This window comes from Hibiscus syriacus, unplaced genomic scaffold (assembly GCF_006381635.1).
Source record: "Hibiscus syriacus cultivar Baekdansim isolate YM2019G1 unplaced genomic scaffold, ASM638163v2 tig00110065_pilon, whole genome shotgun sequence".
In the NCBI taxonomy this organism is placed as follows: domain Eukaryota; kingdom Viridiplantae; phylum Streptophyta; class Magnoliopsida; order Malvales; family Malvaceae; genus Hibiscus; species Hibiscus syriacus.
This window is the reverse complement of record NW_024062585.1, coordinates 1,623,863-1,646,413: the sequence shown is the minus strand read 5'-3', so window position 1 is coordinate 1,646,413 and position 22,551 is coordinate 1,623,863.

Sequence of the window (22,551 nt, the reverse complement as noted above, 5' to 3'; positions counted from 1 at the left end):
CAGAATTACTATATCATATAAGTTGATCTGCATCCATAAATGCTATGTGTCATTTCCTAGTAAATGCCTTGAATAATTTTCCATTAATCCTTTCATTCCTCTGGTATAGGTATTGATCTTAATGTGGATTATGTTAGTGGAACGATACTCGTTTTGCCATCTTTGATTCATACCTTTTTAAATCAACCGTGTATCTCACCCTTTTGCTGAACTTGTTTGTATATTATTGTATAATAATTATATGTATGTCGCTTCTCATTCTGTTAACTCCTATGCATGATTTACTTTGTGATATCATGATATAATGCTTAACATATTATGTGATGACGTGATTAGTATATTTGTATAATTTGCATGACTGATATCTATATAAACTGTATGATTGATAAGTATAACAACGTATCAATTTAATCTGTACGAGTATACATATACATCCTTGTGTATACTACGTGGATATCCTGCTAAAATTGTCATAATCTGAAATATGATTATATGTCATTCTGCATTCTGCTGGGATATATTTTATACAAAGAAAATTTGTAATTATCTAGTAGGTATCATATAATAGTCTTCTTTGTTACAAAATTATGTGTTGTTGCTTAATTTTGTAATACAATTATGTATTACTGTCTTCTGGAGAATAAGGTGATACAGAGAATGGGAGAACTTTGTGAAGATAAGCATATGGATGGCTAGTTAGAGTCTTACAAACCCATGTTTGTATTTATCATCCTATATAAAAAAATTACTCCATTACCACTGGATCGAGTTGGTTCAGATGTTTTTCTCCTTCCATTTGAACTCAATCCAACCCGAACTTATCCTATATAAAATTTGACTAAGCCTAAACTCAAATTTAATTTCTTAAAAAATGATCTTTTCGAATCAGATCAAGGAAAAGATAATTCATTATGAGTTAAATTATCATACTTATAATTAATTAATTCAATGATCGTTGCAACGAATAATTGAATCATTTAAATTAAACAATAGGGCAAATTACACCGCTCCTCGACAAACTATACTCTCTCTCCTATTTTCCTCACCCAACTTTCAATTATTCTATTTTTCTCACTGAACTTATAGATTGAATAATTTTTCTCATTCCCCTTTTAACTCTCTAACATTTTGATGGTATTGTAATTTTTATTATTTTTTAATATAAAATATCTGAGAAAATAACAAAAAACTAGAAGGTGGGCGGTTGCCACCGTCGATCGCCGTAGATGGTAGTTGTTCAACCCCTACAAACCACAAATCAGACTCGAACGACATAAAAAGCTATCCACGAACGCAAATCGGATATCAAAACCAATCTGAGGGTCCAAAGAAAGAAAGATCAACAAAATAACAGATAAGTATCATCTTGATCAGTCGTGGCGATGCCAAATCAACCCTTAGAAAAATGATAAATTAAAAAACGGCCAAAGAACCGAAAACATTCCAAAAAGCATAAGAAAATGTTTCATAAAGGCAGATGAAAACGTGCAACACATGCAGACTTATTGAAAATCAAAAGACAAGAAAATAAAGATAGATATAGAAAAGAAAATGACAATAAAAAATATCGGCGCTCGACAACCAACATTAAAATTGGTGTCGCCGTCGATTAACAAAGACAAAAAAGAAAAGAAATAAGTGGCACACCAATGAGAGGAAACTATTTTTTTTACTTGAAGTTTATTGAGATCATTTATTTTTTTTATAGAAAGCAGCTAGTTTTATTTAAAATAGAAAATATCCAAAATTACAATGAAGATTTACAAGTGTAATGTAAATGTCAACAAAATTATAATTAGGATATTTTTCTATAACCATTGACACAAAAACTTGTCACCTAGATCACACAATGACCAAATAAGGGAAAGGTAAAAAAACCTAACAAAAAAGCTCAAACAAAATAAAGATACGAACAATTCTGACTGCATCTGCAAACGAACCAAAAAAGGTGATGAAACTACAGAAAGCCACCAACAAATCACAAATCAGAGTCAAACGATGTGAAAAAAACTATCTAAGAACGCAAAACGCGTATCCAAATCAATCTGAGGGTCCAAAGCAGGGAATATTATCATGATAATATATAAGTGTCATCTTGATCAGTCATGGCAATGTCAAATCCAACACTAAGAAAAAAGATAAATGAAAATAACGGCAAAAAATCATAAGCTACCAAAAGGCAGAGCAAAATGTGCCACAAAGGTAGAGATAAATGTGTCATAAAGGCAGAGAACATTTCACAAAAACATAATTATTTTTATTAAAAAACTAAAAAAAATAAAGAAAAAATAATCGGCGGGTGACAACTAACATCAAAACCGATGACACCGCCGGTTAAACAAAATTAAAGAAAAAATTATATTAATCAATAAAATTGATACAAGTTATAAAGGGAAAAAGAGAAAGGAGAAGAAGAGGAAGAAAGCTGCTTTTAAAAAATAACACTAAGGAGCTGTTTGTTTGCCTCTTAATGAAACCATTCAACGATGAATGCTGAACCGTTCAGCATTCAGCACGTTTGTTTCGCACCTCTGAATGATTCAGTGCTGACTGATTCAACAAAATAGTGCTGAATGATTCAACATAGAAGTACATTCTGAATCATTCAGAGCCAGTTGTCAAACAATATGTTACATTCAGAGCCTAACCATTCAGAGCCTCTGAATCATTCAGTGCTTAATCATTCTGAAGTAAACAAACCGCTCTTAATTTAATATAATATATACATTTTAAAAACGGAAAGTGTTATTTTATCATACCAAAACTTTGAACATTAATTTGTTTTAATCACTCTACGGTTATTTCTTTAACTTTGTGATAACATGGCAATTTTTATTAACTTTTAAATTAATTAATATTATAGTAATATTAATTTTATATTTTATTCATTGCCCACCACCCATTTGCCCTCTCTTTTCCATTCTTTTCCCTATTCCAAGTCAACCATTCTTTTCCCCATTTTCCACCTTCCTAAGAACGTGAATTGGGCCCATAGTCTGACTGGTTTACATGAAAGATTTGGTAATTAGTAGGAGGAGGAGAAGAAAGGGATGGCAAGGTTGTTATTTGAGATGCAGAAAATGAAGAGGCTGATTTACAAGTATTCAGCGAGGATTTTCTTCGAACATGGAATGTCTGATGGCAGACTCTGATGGTAAAATAGTACATCTTGATCAAAGTTGTGCTTTTGAGCCACCGGTTGGTTTTAGGGTTGATTGCAGAACTTTACAAAAAGTTAAAACAAATATATAAAATATACTTTCATTTAAAATTTAATTTAATTGGTATTATTATTACGCAAACTAAATTAACTTAGTGGTAAAAGAGATGATTGTTATCTTTAGAGGTTTCGGGTTTCGAATACATCATATGTCAGATTTGTTCGAGCATTCATTATGAAATGGGTTGAGAGTCTTTTGAACAGATATTATCTTGTAATCAAGGACGGGTGTTGAATTTTATGTTAGGGGGAGAATTTGAATTTATAAAATTTCAGGGAGGACGAAAACATATTTTTAAAAAATACATAAAAATATAAAATATATTATACTTTTAAATTTTTAGGGAGGGAAACTATCCTACCCGTACGCTCCGTTCATGCTAACTCGTAATCCCCTTAAATTAATTAAAAAAAATATTATTATTATCAAAACAATTAGATGAATTTATGTGTATTTATTATAACTCGCATAAATAAGGTAACATGTATTTGAAAAATAAAGTGGATTATGTCTCACCTATTGTGCTATTTAACGCATTAGGAATACGTTATTAAAATTCTTGTTACGTATTGCACGAACCTACTTACCTTAGTGGTTAAAGGAATCGTTGTTCCTAGAGGTCATAGGTTTGAGCATCAATAATTGTAACAAGGTGATTATGCGTTCATTGTCAAATAATTGAGAGTATTTAGAACATATGTTACTTTGTAATCATCTTAGCTTAATAAAAAAAAATTGTGTTATCTATTGATTCAAATTTTAATTGGTAATTTAGTTAGACTTTATTGTAATTTTAATGATTGAATATTACTTGTTGATCAAGTTTATTTAAGTAAGAATCCTTGTGGAATGAAGATTATTGGTGATTTAGTTTATTTTCTCTATTAATATAAATGCTTGAATATAAAATAGGGTTAAATACCCCATTCATACATGAACTATACCAAATTTTCAGTTTCACACATAATGTTTAAAAATTCTCGATTTCATACATGATGTATTCTGTTGTTAACATATTCACCCACTTCCGTCGCAGAAAGTGACGTGGAACCCTATGACCATGACATGTATCACTTTAAAAAACATGTTTTTAAGGTAAATTGTACCATTAATCATTTAACTATCTTCTCACTCTTATTTTAGTTACTTAAGTTTAAATTTTTTTTAATTTAATTATTAAACTATAGAATTACTCTTATTTTAATAACTCAAATTTATTTTATTAATATTTTTATGATGTCATAAAAAATTTACCTAAAAATAAAAAAAATGTTTTTTTAAAGTACCACGTGTAATTTTATGGCCCTTTTGAATTACTCTTGTTTTTTATGACATCATAAAAATATTAAAAAAATAAAACTAATAGATTGCACATCATAAAAATATTAATAAATAAATTTGAGTTATTAAAATAAGAGTAATTCTATAGTTCAATAACTATATTAAAAAATTTTAAACTTTAGTGACTAAAATAATAGTGATAAGATAGTTGATTGATTAATTGTGTGATTTACCTAAAAAATATAAAAACATGTTTCTTAAGTGTCATATGTCATTTTATCAATGGTCATAGGGTTCCACGTCACTTTTCGTGACGGAAGTGAGTGAATCCGTTAACGGCAGAAAACATCATGTATGAAATAAAGAATTTTTAACATTATGTATGAAACTAAGAATTTGATATAGTTCATGTATGAATGGGGTATTTAACCCTATAAAATTAGTGTCAAAACTATAGCGTTTTTCACAACTAGGTGCCTAAAATATTTTTCGAATGATCTTGGTGCCTAACGTTACAAACGTTATCACTTTAGGTGCCCGGGCCGTCAACCACGTTAATTTCCTCCGTTAAGTGGCATGTGTCACAATCTAGTAGTTTTGAAATTTATATTTTAAAAAAATATTAAAAATATTATTATATTTATAAAAATTAATTTCTCTTAAATTACAAAAAAGCCTCAAAATCCTTAAAATTCCCAAATTCTAACCATAACCCATCGTTGCCCTTTCCGACCATGACCACCACTGTTGATGTAGCCCCGACCATCTTCCTAGTCATATATCGCTATAGTTGTAACACTCTGTGCCCGATTGGTCCTAAAGTACCACATTGGGCTATTGAGGCAACTCTTGATTTCAAAAATTGTTCTTTTTCATGTCAAAATTATTTAATGGTACCAAATTAGACATACATGATAGTTATAAAAAAAACTAAATCAGAGCTCCATGACATAGTTTAAAATTAAAATAATACAACTCAAGGTTATAAAATCTGAATAAAATAATAAGGGTCCTATGAATACACATGTCCAATAAAGCTACAGTACAATACTCTGGAAGAGATATTGGAAGTATTGTTATGATGGTGCTCTACGAATGGCTCAAGATAATAACCTATGAATAGAAACATCCGAACGTTGACCTTACAAAGCCCAACAATATAATCGCTAAGCTAGAGTAACATTTTAAGTTTCATAAACAAAGACATGCTAAAGTCATGGTACTAAGTAGTAGGTACATACATGACATTAATGAAGTGCTACCTACTCAAGGTTTTAATGTTCTATCGCTGAAGCAGAAGTCTTATGCTTCCCTTAATCCTCTACTAAGGGTCTCACCATGGATATACCTATAATGGGTATCTAACCACAATGACTGTAACTATTATGTATTTTCTAAATGCGACCCTGACACTACTTTACAATATTTTAATACAACGCTGATACTATTGTGTATTATTTGAATACAACAATGACATTGTTATGAATTATTTGAATGCAACACTAACACTGTTGTGCATTATCTGAATACAACACACTGCTAATATATGGTCTCACATAATCATCATGTACTAGTTAACTAAGGGAACCCAATATCACATAGCATCAATAAATTCCCACTAAGTTGCTAAATGACCACTTGGTATCACGTAGCAATCAGGTAGATCATGAGGGAAACCCGGTGTCACATAACACCGGTACAATTCCTTCTCAACTGAAGCATTGGCTCGGTCTCACACAGCTGTTAAACCATACATTAAAGATATATGTTATACTAGACTAATGCAACTACACATGTATATCTGAGGGCTCTAAGGCCACACAACACTGATAATGCCCCACTAGGGAAACTGAGGTAACCTAAATACATACTAGTGTAGCTCGACAACTAAAGTGAGGTCAACCCCTTACTAGCTAGTTTCTCTCTCTTTCTCTCATCTAGAATGTTATGCGAAGGTTTATTAATATGTTATTTCAGATAATTCATTAAATTGCTATATTTTGGTCATTAGCACTTTAGGGTATTTTAGTCATTTCTATCTATATAAAGGTCTCTATGTTTTTCTTGTGTTGGGATTTGTGGAAGCTTGACCGAAAATGTTCGCCAAGAGGGGTCGAGTCGGTTCTTGTGTTTAAGGAGTAAGGAGATTGAAAGATAGAAAATTTGCACAACGATTTATAGTGGTTCGACTTCTCAACCAAGCCTACCTCCACTACCTTGGCTCCTCACCAAGGATTTTCTAACAAATTAACTAATTTGTTCTTTCCTTTTCAAGGAAAAAGAGATAACCTTTATAACTCCCTAGTTTTTCATGGTCTAAACTAGAACCTTTTCCCTAGCTTTATTCAATATCAATTATTGAAATTAAGTGCATATGCATAAAGTTTTCCAAAAATGTTATGCATTTGAAAAATTTGACATCAATTGTTAGAGATATATCATTTTCATTTAAACCACATGCATAAACATTCAAATTTTGATCAAAAATTAAAAGTTATAAAATCAAAACAATTGAAAAATTGATATTAATTATTAGAGAGATATCATTTGCATTTAAAAACAATTTTGACCAAAATTCATTATGATGAACTAAAGATAAAAAAATCATTAAAATTTTAAAATGTTCATCATAACATATTTTCAACATACATGAGATGAAAAACATAAAATTATTTAAACTCGTAGCTCATGCATGCCTAAAATCAAATGAGCAACCAAATAACAAAAGCATTAAGCTTAGAGGTTACCCATTCCATTTTCACATGTGGCTAGAGCATCTTGATTTCTTCATATTCATCATCATTGCTCTCACACACCTATAAGAGACATTCATTTAGATTTTGGTATCCAAATTGCTTTGGATCCTTGGACGTTAGTTTCAATGCCCCTTGTTCCCTTAGGAACCCATACTTGTCTAATTTTAAAATATTTTCTTTTCTTTATAGGACAAATATGTTCCAAATGACCATGAAAATGGCAATGTAAGCATTTTTCCATTTTTAAACATAATGAGTTGTTTTTAGAAATTAAATCTTTTTCTTTTGTTAAGCTTTCAAGCTTAACTTTTAAATCAAAATTTTGTTTTTCTAAATCATTGATTTTGACTTTTGAAAGCTCTAAATCATTTTGCAAAATTTCATTTTGATTTTCAAAATCAACTTTTGCTTTTAAAACCAAATTATTTTCATTTTTAAGTTTTGAAATTAATTTTTTATATTTGGAATTCATGGTCTCAAATCCTAAATACAACATATTATAAACATCTTGTAACTCATCAAAAGAATATGAATTTAATTCATTTGAGTTAGAAGATACCTCAGAATCTTCTTCGATGGCCATTAGACATATGTTGACTATTTCTTCATCATCATTGGAGTCATCTTCATCACTGCAATCTACCACAAATGCCTTCTTCTTAGATGATCCCTTCTTTCTTAGAAGGGGACAATCATACTTGACATGTCCCGTTCTTTGACAATTGAAGCACACCGGGGGACTCTTCGTCTTTGTTGATCCATGCTTCACTTCCTTGGAAGTCATGAATCTCTTGAACTCATTTAAGAGCTTGGCTATCTCTTCTTGTTCATCATCCTCTTCATCCACCTCATCACTTGAATCTTGATAGCTTTTATTGGTGGATTTGAAGACAATGCCTACCTCCTTCTTCTTTTTGTTTTTCTTCTCTTCATCTTCTTCCTCTTCCTTCACCATCAACTTATGAGTGAGAAGGGAACCAATTAGCTCGTCGAGAGTGAGAGACTTTAGGTTTCTAGCTTTAATAGTGGTTATCTTCTTCGATTGCCAAGATTTTGGAAGAGAGTAAATCATCTTCCTCATAAGCTTCTCATTAGGGATTACTTCTCCAAATCCCCTAAGACCGTTGACAATCATGGAAAATCTATCAGTCATAGCTTTGATATCTTCATCGAGTTTCATTTTGAAGTTCTCGTAGCTATGCTTGAGAAGACTTATCTTTGTTTCCCTCACTTCATTGTTTCCTTCATGAGTGACTTGGAGCTTATCCCAAATCTCCTTGTCATTGGAACAAGAGGATATTCTTCCATATTCGTCTGGGCCTAAAACACAAAGAATAATATGCATAGCCTTTGCATTAAGCTGGAACTTTTTCTTCTCTTCATTACTCCAATCGTCGAACTCACCGGGTGGAGTGGAGTAACCCTTCATGATTGAGTTACAAGCTCCTAGATCGTTGGCTTGAATAAAGAACATCATCTTATTCTTCTAATATGCATAATTTTCTCCATTGAAGAAGGGTGGCTTGTTGACCAAGTGAATCTGGAATATGTGAATCTTCAATGTAATAGGTACCAGATGTTGAAGCCATTTCTTTGTCGGTTGCGTCTGAAATCGGTAGAGCTTCTTCAAGGATCGTCTCAAGTATATAAAGCCTTCTAACGATTCAAGCTCTGATACAAATTGTTGGTATTTACTAAAACTCGGGTCGATAACTGAAAATGTTCGTCAAGAGGGGTCGAGCGGTTCTTGTGTTTAGGGAGTAAGGATTTTGAAAGATAGAAATTTTGCACAGTGATTTATAGTGGTTCGACTTCTCAACCAAGTCTACCTCCACTACCTTATCTCGTCACCAAGGATTTTCTAACAAATTTACTAATTTGTTCTTTCTTTTTCACGGACAAAGAGATAACCTTTACAACTCCCTAGTTTTTCACAGGCTAAACTAGAACCTTTTACCTAGCTTTTAGAAAACTTAGCTAGAATCAAAACCCCTTTACAATGAAAGGAAATATAAACAATAAAATCTCTTTAAGATAGGTGTTTACAAGAATTAATCTCACACAAACACAAATATTTATAAGAGAAAGAAAAATAAGATTCAAAAGCTCTTCTCTTGTGTTTGATTGCTTGGATAGATGTTCTCTTCTTTCTTCAAGTGTCCTCAGCTTGTTTTTATAGCTTGAAATGAGTTTGAAGTCGTATTTAGCCATTGGATATGTTTTGGAGCCGTTGGGGATTATTTTTTTACAAAATAAGGTTGTCCAGAGCTAGAAGTATCGGTACTCCACTATGGGGTATCAGTACTACCGTTGTTAAATTCAAATTAACTAGCCATTGCTAGCCGTTGGAGCCTTGTGGTATCGATACTGTCTAAGTAGTATCAGTACTACTTTGCACTATGGTATCGATACCCTTGCATGGTATTGGTACCATTTTTACATTCTAGAATATGAGCCTTCATGGTAGTATCGATACTACCTTGATGGTATCGGTACTAACTTTTCTTATGGTATCGATACCATAAGAACAATATTGGTATTGTTCATGTGGTATCGATACTGCAAAGAACAATATCAGTACTTCTTTGTATTTTGTGCTCAATTCCAATTTAAATGGACTTTGAATTATTTTTGAAATTTTTGAAAAACTTTGAATAAATTCAATTCAAGTCCAAAAACATTTTACCTTAATTGTTATATCAAAACTTAGTTCTACATCATGATTTTACGATGATTATTGTGTTTGATATTCACTGGTTATAATACTAGCTAGCCAGATACCTGACACGAGTTCATTATTAGATTGCGACACTCTTATCACACTTCTCTTCAATACCCCTTGAATTGGAGGGATGTCTTATATGTTTTTGGTTCACTGACGTTCCTGAAGTACACATTCTGCTATTATATATGTAGACACCCGTTTTTATCCGGGTCTAAAAAATATTATTACTGTTATTATTATTATTATTATTATTATTATTATTATTGTTGTTATTGTTATTATTATTATTATTATTATTATTATCTAATTACATATTTTGTTGCAGGCTTGAAGTTCAAGCCCAATTACAGTCAGCCCAGCAGCCCAGTTACAAACCAACCAACCCAGAGCCCAATCAATGACAAAATACAAGCCTAGCAGAAGCCCAATTTCGGATTAAGCAGATACCAACCCAACAGCCCGACCCGTTTACAGGATCCGACTCGACTCGTAGAGGACTCGAACCGGCCCACAAGTAAAATTAAGGTTTTAACCCTAAATTGTTTCCAGTGCCGCCAGCAAGCAGAATCTGAACAGTCCATCGGCGCGTGTGAGGCACGCCTTCCTCCAACCAACGCGTGAGTCGTTACTGAGCCACCGACAAGCCACTGTCGAGCCACCACTAACAGTCCTCGTTATCATCCACATGCCAAATATCAACCAAATCCCACTCAAATATCAAATCCATTTAAAAAAACAAAACAAATCAAGCCAAAGTCAAAGAGAAAATTAAATCCCTAAAAATCTAGGATGATTTCACCTAATCCATCACTAAACCTAAACCCACATGAAACAATAAATGAAGAGGCATTTGGTGAAAATAAAAGTAGGGGAACCATTCGATGAAAATAGAGGGAAAAACAATGAAAGGAAAAAAAGATAACATCATTCGGGGAGGATTCAAACTAAAAAGAGAGAGGAACCAGGAAAAAACTAGAGAAAAAAAACATATTCGAACCCAAAAAAATATATAAACAACATATCATTTGAATAAAAAGGGAGAAAATACCCACCTTCAGCAAGATCTAGTTTTCTTGGGATTTCAAGTTTCAGTTTTGAGGGTGAAAGAAACTTAAAGGTTGAGAGGGAAAGAGATGAGGGGTTTGGGTTTAGCCTACTCACCTTCATCGCCGATCTACCGCTGTCGGAGAAGGGATGGGTGACCTCTGTTTTCCTAGTTTGTTTCCTAAAAACCTAAGTAAAGAAAGAGGGAGATGGGAAGTAGAGAAACGACGCAAGGAATAGGGGGTCTGAATATAATTAGGTTTTAATTAAACCTAAACGCATGGAACATGCCTTGGCCTTAAAACAAGAAACGTCCAAATTTGGGAAATATGAGATAATTGCATGAGAAAGGTCCAATCTTTCGTAACATTGTGATTCAGCAATTGTATGGAATTTTAGTTATTTCAGTTTTGAACTTTTACCTTTTCAACTCTTTCATTTTCGCTATGTTATGTATATTTGCCTCCTTTATGATATCTTTTGAATCTAATATATTATTTTAACAATATTCATTTTAGCCCAGCTTGTAACACCCATAACCCGTATAATTATACCTATACAGATTATAGATGTCACCTGAATTTTTGAAAACCATTTCCACTTTAAAAGTGATTTAAAATTTATTTTCTTAAAATGGCAATTGATATTATAAAAATATCATATCATATGAATTATGTTTCATTGTAACAAATTTAAAACAAAAGATTTTTTATGAATAGTGAACAGTGTACCTATGCACCAAAATTTCAAACTTAAAATGTGTATCGATGCACTGCTACAGTACTGCTACGCTAACTGCTATAGTAACTTTCAAAAATTACTTAAAACTTATAAAAATTAACCTTTTATCACTATCAAGTTACCAATTTGTTTCCAAATTAATTCAACAAAAAAATTTAACATTATCACATTACATGCCACTATCTAAATCAAATTCCATCATAGGATGTCTTACTGATATTGAAATATACTCCTTGATGCTTGATGTCAATTTGAACTCTTTATTCCACTACTGGCTTTTTACCTATGCGTGAAAATCATCACACGCTAAGTATATACTTAGTGAGGTAATTAGAACAATAAACAGTGCAATACAATTCATGCATGAATTCTAATGTCAAAAATCAAAATGTCATTTAATCATATTACTAGCATATCCAATATTTATCATGATCAAAATAATACAACTTTCTTACCAATATACATATATTTTATCCCATAAGCTCGTAAGCTTATTTTACCAATATACTTACCATTTATTGCATAAGCTCGTAAGCTTATTTTACCAATATACTTACCATTTATCCCATAAGCTCGAAAACTTATTTTATCAATACACTTGCCATTTATTCCATAAGCTTGTAAGCTTATTTTCATGCTTACCATTTATTAAGCAACAAACCATATACCATAGTCCATAGCCCATATTAAACCTTGAGGACATGGGTATTCGAGTAAAATACCTACACCATAGTGCCAAACCTACACTAAGCTTACGCCATAGTGCTAATCCGGACAATACACATAAGGTCGTGCCCACCACCTATACTAAGCTTACGCTATAGTGCTAATCTGGACATGATACATAAGGTCGTATCCACTTTTCCCGCACTTAGTGTCCTTACACACTATAGTGCTATTATAAACCTGCAGCTGCTATACTCTATGGCATGCCAACTATACCCTGTCCCTCAATGACTTACTTGGGCATATAGTCTATTTTATTCGATTCATCCATGGCAAAGTATTTTATCAATATTTAACATTGGGCAGTTCATACCCGTAAACATTCATGATAAAATATCACATTTTTCATAATCAATGCATTTAGATTTCATACCGTGACATTTCAATGTCATATCAAAGTTATAAAAATGACATATATCATACTGATATAAACAAGGTCGACTTATCGTAAGTCTTCCTGATATGTATAAAACATCCATGTATAATTTCATGCACGTATTGCACTCACCTTGACACTTTATAATTTTCCAAAATATGAGCCTCACTATTGTTCCACAATAAACCCTCTTTATATTTGACTTGCTTCAATCGCAAATCAATCACAATTTGTATAAATCACAAATTCATAATAATAAATATGTTAGTATTGTACTAACATAAATACATCCCATAACAACTCCATAATATACTTCAAACTCATTTCCACCAAATATTTTTAACACTTATTAATTCTTTTTTAACATTGGAACTAACTTTTCCAATTTACACAAAATGGTCCTTCACCATTTTATCACTTAGATTCTTAATACCAATAATTCCATTATTGAAATTATTATCATTCAAATGCTTTTACAAAAGCATAATCACATTTAAGTACCCCAACTATACAAGTGTTGTACTTAAATCATCAATCTTTTCAAACTTCTAAAATAGTCATTTTTCACATATAACACTCATTTAAAATCCCAAACAAGAATTTCCAACATAGTACATCAATTATACAACACTTATACAACAACCCCTTAATTTTCCATGATTTACGAATTGATCTCCAACTTTTCAAAAATTGCAAAATAGTCCCCAATTTTTCTAAGGCTTGTAAAATACTTCATTCATCATTTCTAACCCATATATAATTTTTCCATAATTTTTCTCATTCTTTAAGACCAAAGCCTAATGGTTTAAAGATCAAAACTAGGTTTTCCATGATTTTGCTCGATTTTGATTCGATTCAAGCATGAAATCAACTTTCAATCAACTTTATAACATTTCTACAATCAAATCCCTAATTATCTCTCATCAAAAACACAAAGTTCTCCAACTTGATAGTTGGACGAATTTTATATAATTAATTCTAGGAAGATTGAACATGTTATAACCATCAATCAAGCTTGAATATGAATCTACAACCTCAAAAACATCAAGATTCATCATCAATTTCATGATCCCTTATATGAACACAAACCCTTATATTGGGATCTTTGAAATCCAACAAGATTAGAAAGCAATAATGGTACCAAATGGTATCGTTTTTCGCTTAGATCACTTTCCTATTTCACGGCATAACTCCAATTCCAAAGGAATTAGCTCAAAATGGAAAATAAATATTTTTCTTACCTTGGAAGCTTTATCACGTGAAGATGCTGGAGAATATGAACATTGGCATGTTATTTTTTATTGATATCATGCTTATTATCCTTTAAAACAATATTTAAATCATTAACTTGAGAAAATACCAATATACCCTTAATATAACTTCATAATTACCATAAAACTAAGATACATATCCTTATCATCTTCAAAATCAGATAAATATCAGCATTGGCATCTTTCAATAGTCAAAGATTAACAAATTAGTTTTCCACTTTACCGTTTTACCCTTGTAATTTCCAAAAATTATAATTCAGTCACTTTAATCAAACAATTCAAATTAAACATGGAATTAAACCATTAAATATTATTTTCCAACATTTTAAAAATGTGAAAATAATATTTTTATTTACTTATTTTCGTGACCCATATATAACTTTTTAAAATTACATTTTGGTCCCTAAACTTTTAAAAATTTATACTTTGGTCACTAAACTTTACCAAATTTATAATTTGGTCACTAAATAAATCCATTTATGAAATAAAAGTTTTTTTTTTGGGAAAATCACCACTTAATTCCCTAAAATTTTTCCTAATTTTCTACTTTGACCATCAAACTTTCCAAAATTTCATTTTGGTCATCGACTAAATTTGTGGGGAATTACACAGCTTGTTACTTAGTGGTTTATTTCCATCTTGGTATGTATGTTTCACAGCATTCACGTTTGTTGCCATGATACTTGCTGGTTTTATTATTTGGTTCCAAAAGTTGCCATTTTTCCGTTGTGCTCACTCATTTTCATTCCTTGATAAGTCTATGCTATTTTGCATTTTGATATTCCATGCTCGCATATTTTGGATTAAATCCATTAACCTTCATTATATTATGTATATATTTAGCAATGCATACCTATGTGCATATATATTTTATATGTATATTTTTAATTATTATAAAATATTTTGTATCCAAATAATTTCAAGAACGTATTTGTAGAACGGGCGTGGAAAGTATCACTTGATAGAAGTGGTACAATCTGATATGACGTTCGAACGAAATAGACTTGAAATAAATCTAGTTTATTTTACTAATTAAATTTTTATTCAAATATTGCAATACATTTTTCTTTAAATGGCAATTTATATTATTTTACGTAAATATTGACTGTCAATTTATATTTGATTTGCATTTTATCGAAGAGTGAATATTCTTTACGGATAATAAATAGTCGAGATAGGTTTCCCGACGGAGGACTGCTAATCTCGAGATTTCTTTTCAAGTTAAAGAATTTTCTTTAAATTAATTAACTCGTAGAAAATTAATTACATTTCAATATACAGATAATATTTTAACTTTATATTTGATTTGTAATTTCCACTATTTATGACAACGTGTAAGCGATTCAATACTAGTTTTGGGCATTGTGGGGTGCTTACCCTTCCCCTCACGTAACCGACTCCTGAATCCATTAAATTGAATCTTTGGTAAACGCATATCATTTTTGTCTTAAAAAATGATTTTTCTTAAAATTGTTTTTAAAAGACGTTTTTAGGTATTCGACCTACCTAGCCCAAAGGTCGATGGTGACTCCTTTCAATTTTATTCAAATCAATTCCAAATCATCAATTTTTCTAAATTAAAGTCATAATTGTTTTTTAAAACAATATTTAATTGTTTCACCTGAAAAATGGTTATGACAGTTTGGTGACTCCGTTGGGGAGTTTTTTTAAAGAGTCAGGTTGTAAGTCGCTTACCCATTATCGTTGTGGTGAAAATTATGAGTTGAGACTTTAGATAACTTATGATCCTTTTATTGAAGTTTTTAATTACTTCATTTTTAATTATTATACTAACATTTGAATTTTTGCTTGCAGCTTAGTCCAAGTTTGTCGAGTTTTTTTCGTATATATTTTTTTTGAGTCAAAGGTAGGTACGTTCCTCCTCACACGCATCACATACATTTGCATAACATAAGCTCTAGATACGAACTTCGATCCAAATAAGTTGGGCTGAATGCTTTACTCTTGTAAGAATTTATTCTTCGTATGTGTCTAAGCAAATAACCCATGGGATACATACTTTATACCTTCGTAGGGATTTATTCCTCGTATGGGTATAAGGCAGTGAATCCCCTCGAATTAAACTCGTTCCGTTTGAAACTTGTAATGGGTGAGGATCAAGGGTTTGGCAGCCCATGGTGGCACCGACATCAGGGACAATTCGAGTACCATTTTTTCTCTCAGAGCTGAAACCATGCATATAGTGAACCGTAGAACGATCACCCTATGTATAGTCATATCAAACCTCTGTCCGTTAGTAGGTACCCAAACTAAGTGTAAACAAAGGAGAAGCATTTCTAAACCCTCTTGCTTTAAATTCGTAGAATATATTTTCTTTTCGAATAAAAGCATGCGAACTAGATATCATGTTGTCAGGATCAATTTCTTGAAAATTATCATTGTGGGTAGATAGCATGTCTGGGTAGGATTACTATCTAATAAAAGCATGCTCGGGTAGATATCATGAAGGGGTAGGTATTTTATTCATATTTGAGTAACATTTTTATCTATATCGATTATCTTACATGTACACTAACTTATTTCTTTTGTTTGTGTCATTTTTATCCTTCTTTGCATTGCATTTGCATTATCATAACATAATGCAGGAGTGTTGATCTGTAAGGGGATACTCAAGTGTAAATTTTCTCCAAGAAGATATAAAAGTTTTCAATCAAGCAGTCGTATACACAAACATGCACCCAGGGCGAAAAGAGTTCAGAATACCAGAATGAGACTTGCTCGAAGATCGTGCAATATTAGGGACTGAAATGTTGATCCACTGATTCGAGGAGTAATCCAGCAGTGGAGTCTCATCTACGATCACTTCATTGCTAGCCATAAAGGAGCGACACACTGACTTCAGTACCGCCGAGACATTAATGGAGTTAGTTTATAGAGCATTGAGGGGCATCGAAGATCCGAGATGAACCAGTAAGCTCAACGATCGTGCAACATTCGAAACTGAACTGATGATTCATTGAACCGAGAAGTAACCCAACAGTAGATTCTTATCTACGATCATCTAATCGCTAGTTATCAAGGAGCGATGCACTGACTTCCGTACCGCACGGGCATTAATGGAGTTAGGTTACAGAACACTTGGGGCATCATTTTTGAAGACGATGATCTAAAACAAAATAATGGTCCACTTCGGACTCAACCATCTAATCGAAGGCATGTATGTAAAGTCGATTGTCTTGTAATCTGAAAGCTTTTATCACTGATGAAAATTATTCTACGATATTCATTGTTAGGATCAACATTTTTGCATATGTATTTATATCTTTGCATTTTTCATCTGCATTTCATTTTTAAGCATTTTCATAAAAAAATATTCATGGAGGATTTTATAAAGTGGTTCTAACCACATGACACCACATAGAAGCAAGAAGCTAAAATTAGTACAGTGTGAGCTTGTTCAGCTGGTTGTAAGACTGAGCCTTTTAGGATGATCTGAGAAAAGAGTCCCCATTTCCTGAGGGTTACAATGTTGATCTCATGTACAACTACCACATAGGAATCTTCAGACATTCCGCTGAGAATTGTAAAGCACTGAAGCGTAAGATCTATAACCTGATGGATTCAGGGGCATAGACAATCGAAGAAGGATGGGTGCATGGCACTACCACATTGCAATGAGAACATTGTTTTGTTTGAAATCGTTTTTATTTTATCTTTTATAATCTTTTAAATTACTGAATTTATGTTACCTTCTAAGGTTGAATAATTGAGTGATTTTTAAATCTTTAGTTTTTCGAATATCGAATGAATTAAGGATTCTGTTAATTCTTCAAGAATTATATATTTTTTATATATGACAAGATTAAACCTTTCTTATCATGTCTAAAACAAAAAAAATCTCTTGATTCTTTACCTGAAATAATTCATTGTCACTACCGAATGACCAAATTTTTTACATTACTTTTCTTTGAGATTTTGAAACATTGGTTTTATCCTTTTCATGACACAAGAAGTCATACACATACCATTCTTTGAGCCAATAAAATCACACCAACATTTTTCTACCAATAAAACCTAAAGGCATTGAGTATACAAGATGTTCACTTGAAAATAAACCTTCCTACTATAATAAACAATGTGGGGCATCTCGCATCAATCTAAACCCAATGACGTATGAGGAATTGCTCCTAACATTAGTTGAGAAGAACCTTGTAACTCTAGTTCAATCCAAACCAAGAGATTAACCATATCCTGAAGGCCATGATATTAACGCCATATGTAATTATCGTATTGGGAGCTCAAGGCACATCACTGAGAACCGTGGGACATTAAAGCGCAAGGTCCAAGATCTGATCGATTCAGGGGTATTAATGTTCAATGTGTAGTGGGGCATTCTGATCAGGAGTCGGTTAGGGCATCCATCAAGAGTTTTTGTTGCATTCTCATGCATATCATCTTGTTTAAACTTGTTTTCTTCTTATGTTTAAATGTTTGTAAAGCACTTGACGTTCGAACATTTTCCATAAAACGCTTCCTTCTTGGGAAATGAACAATGATCAAATTTCAATCTTGAAATTCTTTGAATATCATTTTAATTAAAAGCTTTTTAATAATTGAGGTTGTAAATCTTTGACAAATGATGAGATTGAATCATGCAAAAAAAGGACCCTTTGATCCTTCTCTAGAGATACACCAAAATATATACCCTTCTCTTGCAGGGACCGAGCTAGTTTTCTCTTCTAATAAAGAGTCCATCAAGGATTTGGCATTCAGGTATGTGTTAAGAGAGAATAAAATGGGGTAACTAGGACATGAAATTACAAAGCTAATTGGCTTCTATTTATGTTGATGACGTTCAATGATGATTGTGATCTTCTCATATGGAATGGTCGAGTAGGCGAGTCTAGTTTAGGTAAGTTTCTTGGGAATTGAACTCTAACGATGAGATTTTCTTACCTTCAACAAACACCGGGACTATAACAGGTTCTCCTTAACAAGCTTAAGAAATAGAATCTGGATACTCAAAAAATATCATATATATGTATACAATAAAGCTGAGCTATTCCGCTAAAGCAATTTGTTATAGAGGAAACTCGAAAGTCCTGGCTTTATGAATATATTATATTCAAACCATGACATTTATCAGGTACTCAACAATTTGGTGTATGCTCCACTGTGATTGTCAAGTCAAAGACTTTGTGACGAAAAGAATCCTTCAGCTAGCCGAACAAAGGCAATTAAAAGATATGTACAATAAAAGCTGAATTCAGCTAGCCAAACAATGGAAAATTAAATCAAATGTACTAAAAAAAGTGTTTCAATGAACATGGACTAAGGGAGTTGAGGAACATCTGTTATAGTCGAACTCACACAAGCACTCAAAAATCTCATTTTTAGACTGATATTTCTGTACTACCTTGACTAGAGGAGTCTACGTAGCTTGAACAAATGGAAGATTTCAGAGAATTGAAAAAAAGTGCTCTGAAAGGTCTAGCAATTGATTATGCTAGTTGTGTCATTTTTCTGTATTAAATCAAAATACCAAACCAAGAAAGAGGGGCATTCCATAATCTTCAAGGTAACCTAATTGAGAAAACAAAGTTTAGAATTTAGATAGCCAACATCTAAACCAACCATTTCGATTTTGATATTTATCAAAGATTTACAGTTATCAAAGATTAAAAGAGTAGTTGATTCTTTTGATAATTAATGAACTCATGTTTATGATTTGTTTCAATTGTGAACTTAGAAGGAGATAATATTTTTTCAAAACTCTTCTGATATTTTTAAAATTTTAAAAATCCAAAGGAAGAAAAACATTTTCAAACAAGATAAGTTCTTTGGGAAAAAATTTGATCAAAACTAGGAGCAAAGGGAGGCAATTTTTGGGACAAAATTTGATGGGAGTAAGAAGCAAAAAATAGAATTAATTTGAAATAATTTTATCATGCATTAATTACATTTTTCATGAATAAAAATTAATCCTAAAAATCTACCCCCTGGGATACCTCTTCTGTGAGGACTTCTGTATATGAAATTATGAACGGCTTTCTTTCTTTATCCCTTCACAAAGGAGAAAATATATCTCTTGTGTCCTCATTTGAGCCTAAATCATGTTTTCTTCTGATTCAACCCTAACCAATGATCACCATCCACACTGAGAGGCAAGTTGGACAAAAATTGCTCGCATGAGTGAAGACAATGATTCAAATGAGATACCCAAAGGTGAACCAAATGCCAAGAGCAAAGATCTAATCAGAACAAAGAAAAAAGAAGAAAAGAAAAAAAAAGAAAAAAAAGAAAAGAAAAATTAAAGAAATAGAAGATAAGAGGCACACGCAAAGAGTCCCTCAACTTAAATGACACATCAAACTTCAAACCATGAGATTGATCAAGCACAATAATTCCAGAATCACTTCACTCGAAGATCATAGAACATCAAGAGAATGACTCATACGAGCATATTCAAGTCGAGCAAGACCAAAACTGAAGGAACCAGAATGAATTGATCCTTGGTTTAATTACCCGCAAACACTTGTTTGAGATTTTTATCCTTTCTTTCATAACCATGAACCATATCCTACATTACGTTCCTTAAAAGTCACTTATAATCATACATGGATTTCTAAATAGAAGAGACTATCTTCAGATTTCATCTCGCACATCAGGATTAATCTTTATTTGCAAAAGGTATTCTAAAATCTTTATGTATGATAGAGAAAAATGACAAAGGGGGTTCAAGATGTAAATTTTGAATAACGTCTTGAAACCAAATGAGGATTCGAGTTGAAAACCTGAGAAGGTGGCTCAAATATAAAAATTCATTGATAGGGCATTGCACAATCCGAGTATGACTGTCAGAGCTGGGAGTCGGAGAACACTTCCAGTAGGGGAGCATAGAAACTACCCCATTAAATCAGTGAGCATCAAAGAAACAAGAAGGCTAAACCATGACCAAAAACAACAACTTGAGACATTTTACCCTTTTCTTACCTAACCATTTCTCAAAGATAGCTTTGATCTTGACACTTGTCAAATAGATATAATTTATTGAAGGATTAACAGTGTAATTAATTATTTGATATCCAATGAACTCTAGTTTTGTGATTTGTCTCAATTGTAAAACATAGAAAGGGGTAATATTTTCAAAATCTTTGATTAAACATTTTTCAAAACTCTTCTAATTGATATTTTCAGAACTTTTGAAAATAAAAGAAGAAGAAAAACACTTTTCAAACAAGACAATCTCTCTAGAGTAGATCTTGGTAATTGACATGTGGCTTTCAGACACAAAGTTCATGCTTAGAATCAGTGCTGAAGCAATAGACGATGAACAATATTGGCATCTTTGGAGATTCAACATCGAATATTGGGGCATCTTTGGAGATTCAATATCCTGATGCGAACGATCAGATCTTTTGAAGACATTTCCTCCACCAGCATGAACAAGCAGACTATTAGTATCATTTGATGTTGTTTCTCTCGAAATAAAATGTTGACTCGCTTAAGATAATTTTCTTTCAAAATAAATTTTGTCTCATTTGAGACATAAAGAATCTTTGAGTTTATTTCTTAGGAAACAAAATTTGTCTCTTTTGAGACAACTTCTTTTGAAGCATCATCTTTGAATCAGTTTCTTTTGAAACTAAAATTCCCTAACCAAGACTCATCGCATATGAGCAGTGTCAACCCCTAGATAACTAGTCGTCCTCATCACGTAGGAACCATGTTATCACCTTTAGATGGCCAAGACTCATCGTATATGAGCAGTGTCATCCCTGACCAATCGTCCTCATCATGTAGGAGCCGTGTCAACCATGGATAACCAAGATTCATCATAGTATAAGCAATGTTATCACTCTCAGATGGCCAAGACTCATTGCATATGAGCAGTGTCATCCCTTGACCAGATCTCCTCATCACGTAGGAGCCGTGTCAACCATGGATAACCAAGATTCATTATAGTATGAGCAATGTTATCACTCTTAGATGACCAAGATTCATCATAGTATGAGCAGTGTTATACCTGACCAGATCTCCTCATCACGTAGGAGATGTGTCAACCCTGGATAACCAAGACTCATCGCATATGAGCAGTGTTATCACCCTTAGATGACTAAGATTCATCATAGTATGAGCAGTTTCATCCCCAACCATATATCCTCATCACGTAGGATTCGTGTCACCCATAGATAATCAGTCATCCTCATCATATAGGAACCATGTTTTCATTCCTAAAGATGGCATACTGTCCTCATCACGTAAGAACCGTGTCATCCCCCGACCAGACCTCCTCATCACGTAGGAGTCGTGTCATTCCTAGATAACCAGTCATCCTCTTCACGTAAGAACCGTGTTATCATCCCTAAAGATAGCCTACTATCCTCATCGCGTAGGAATTGTGTCATCTACCGACCAGATCTCTTTATCACGTAGGAGTCGTGTCACC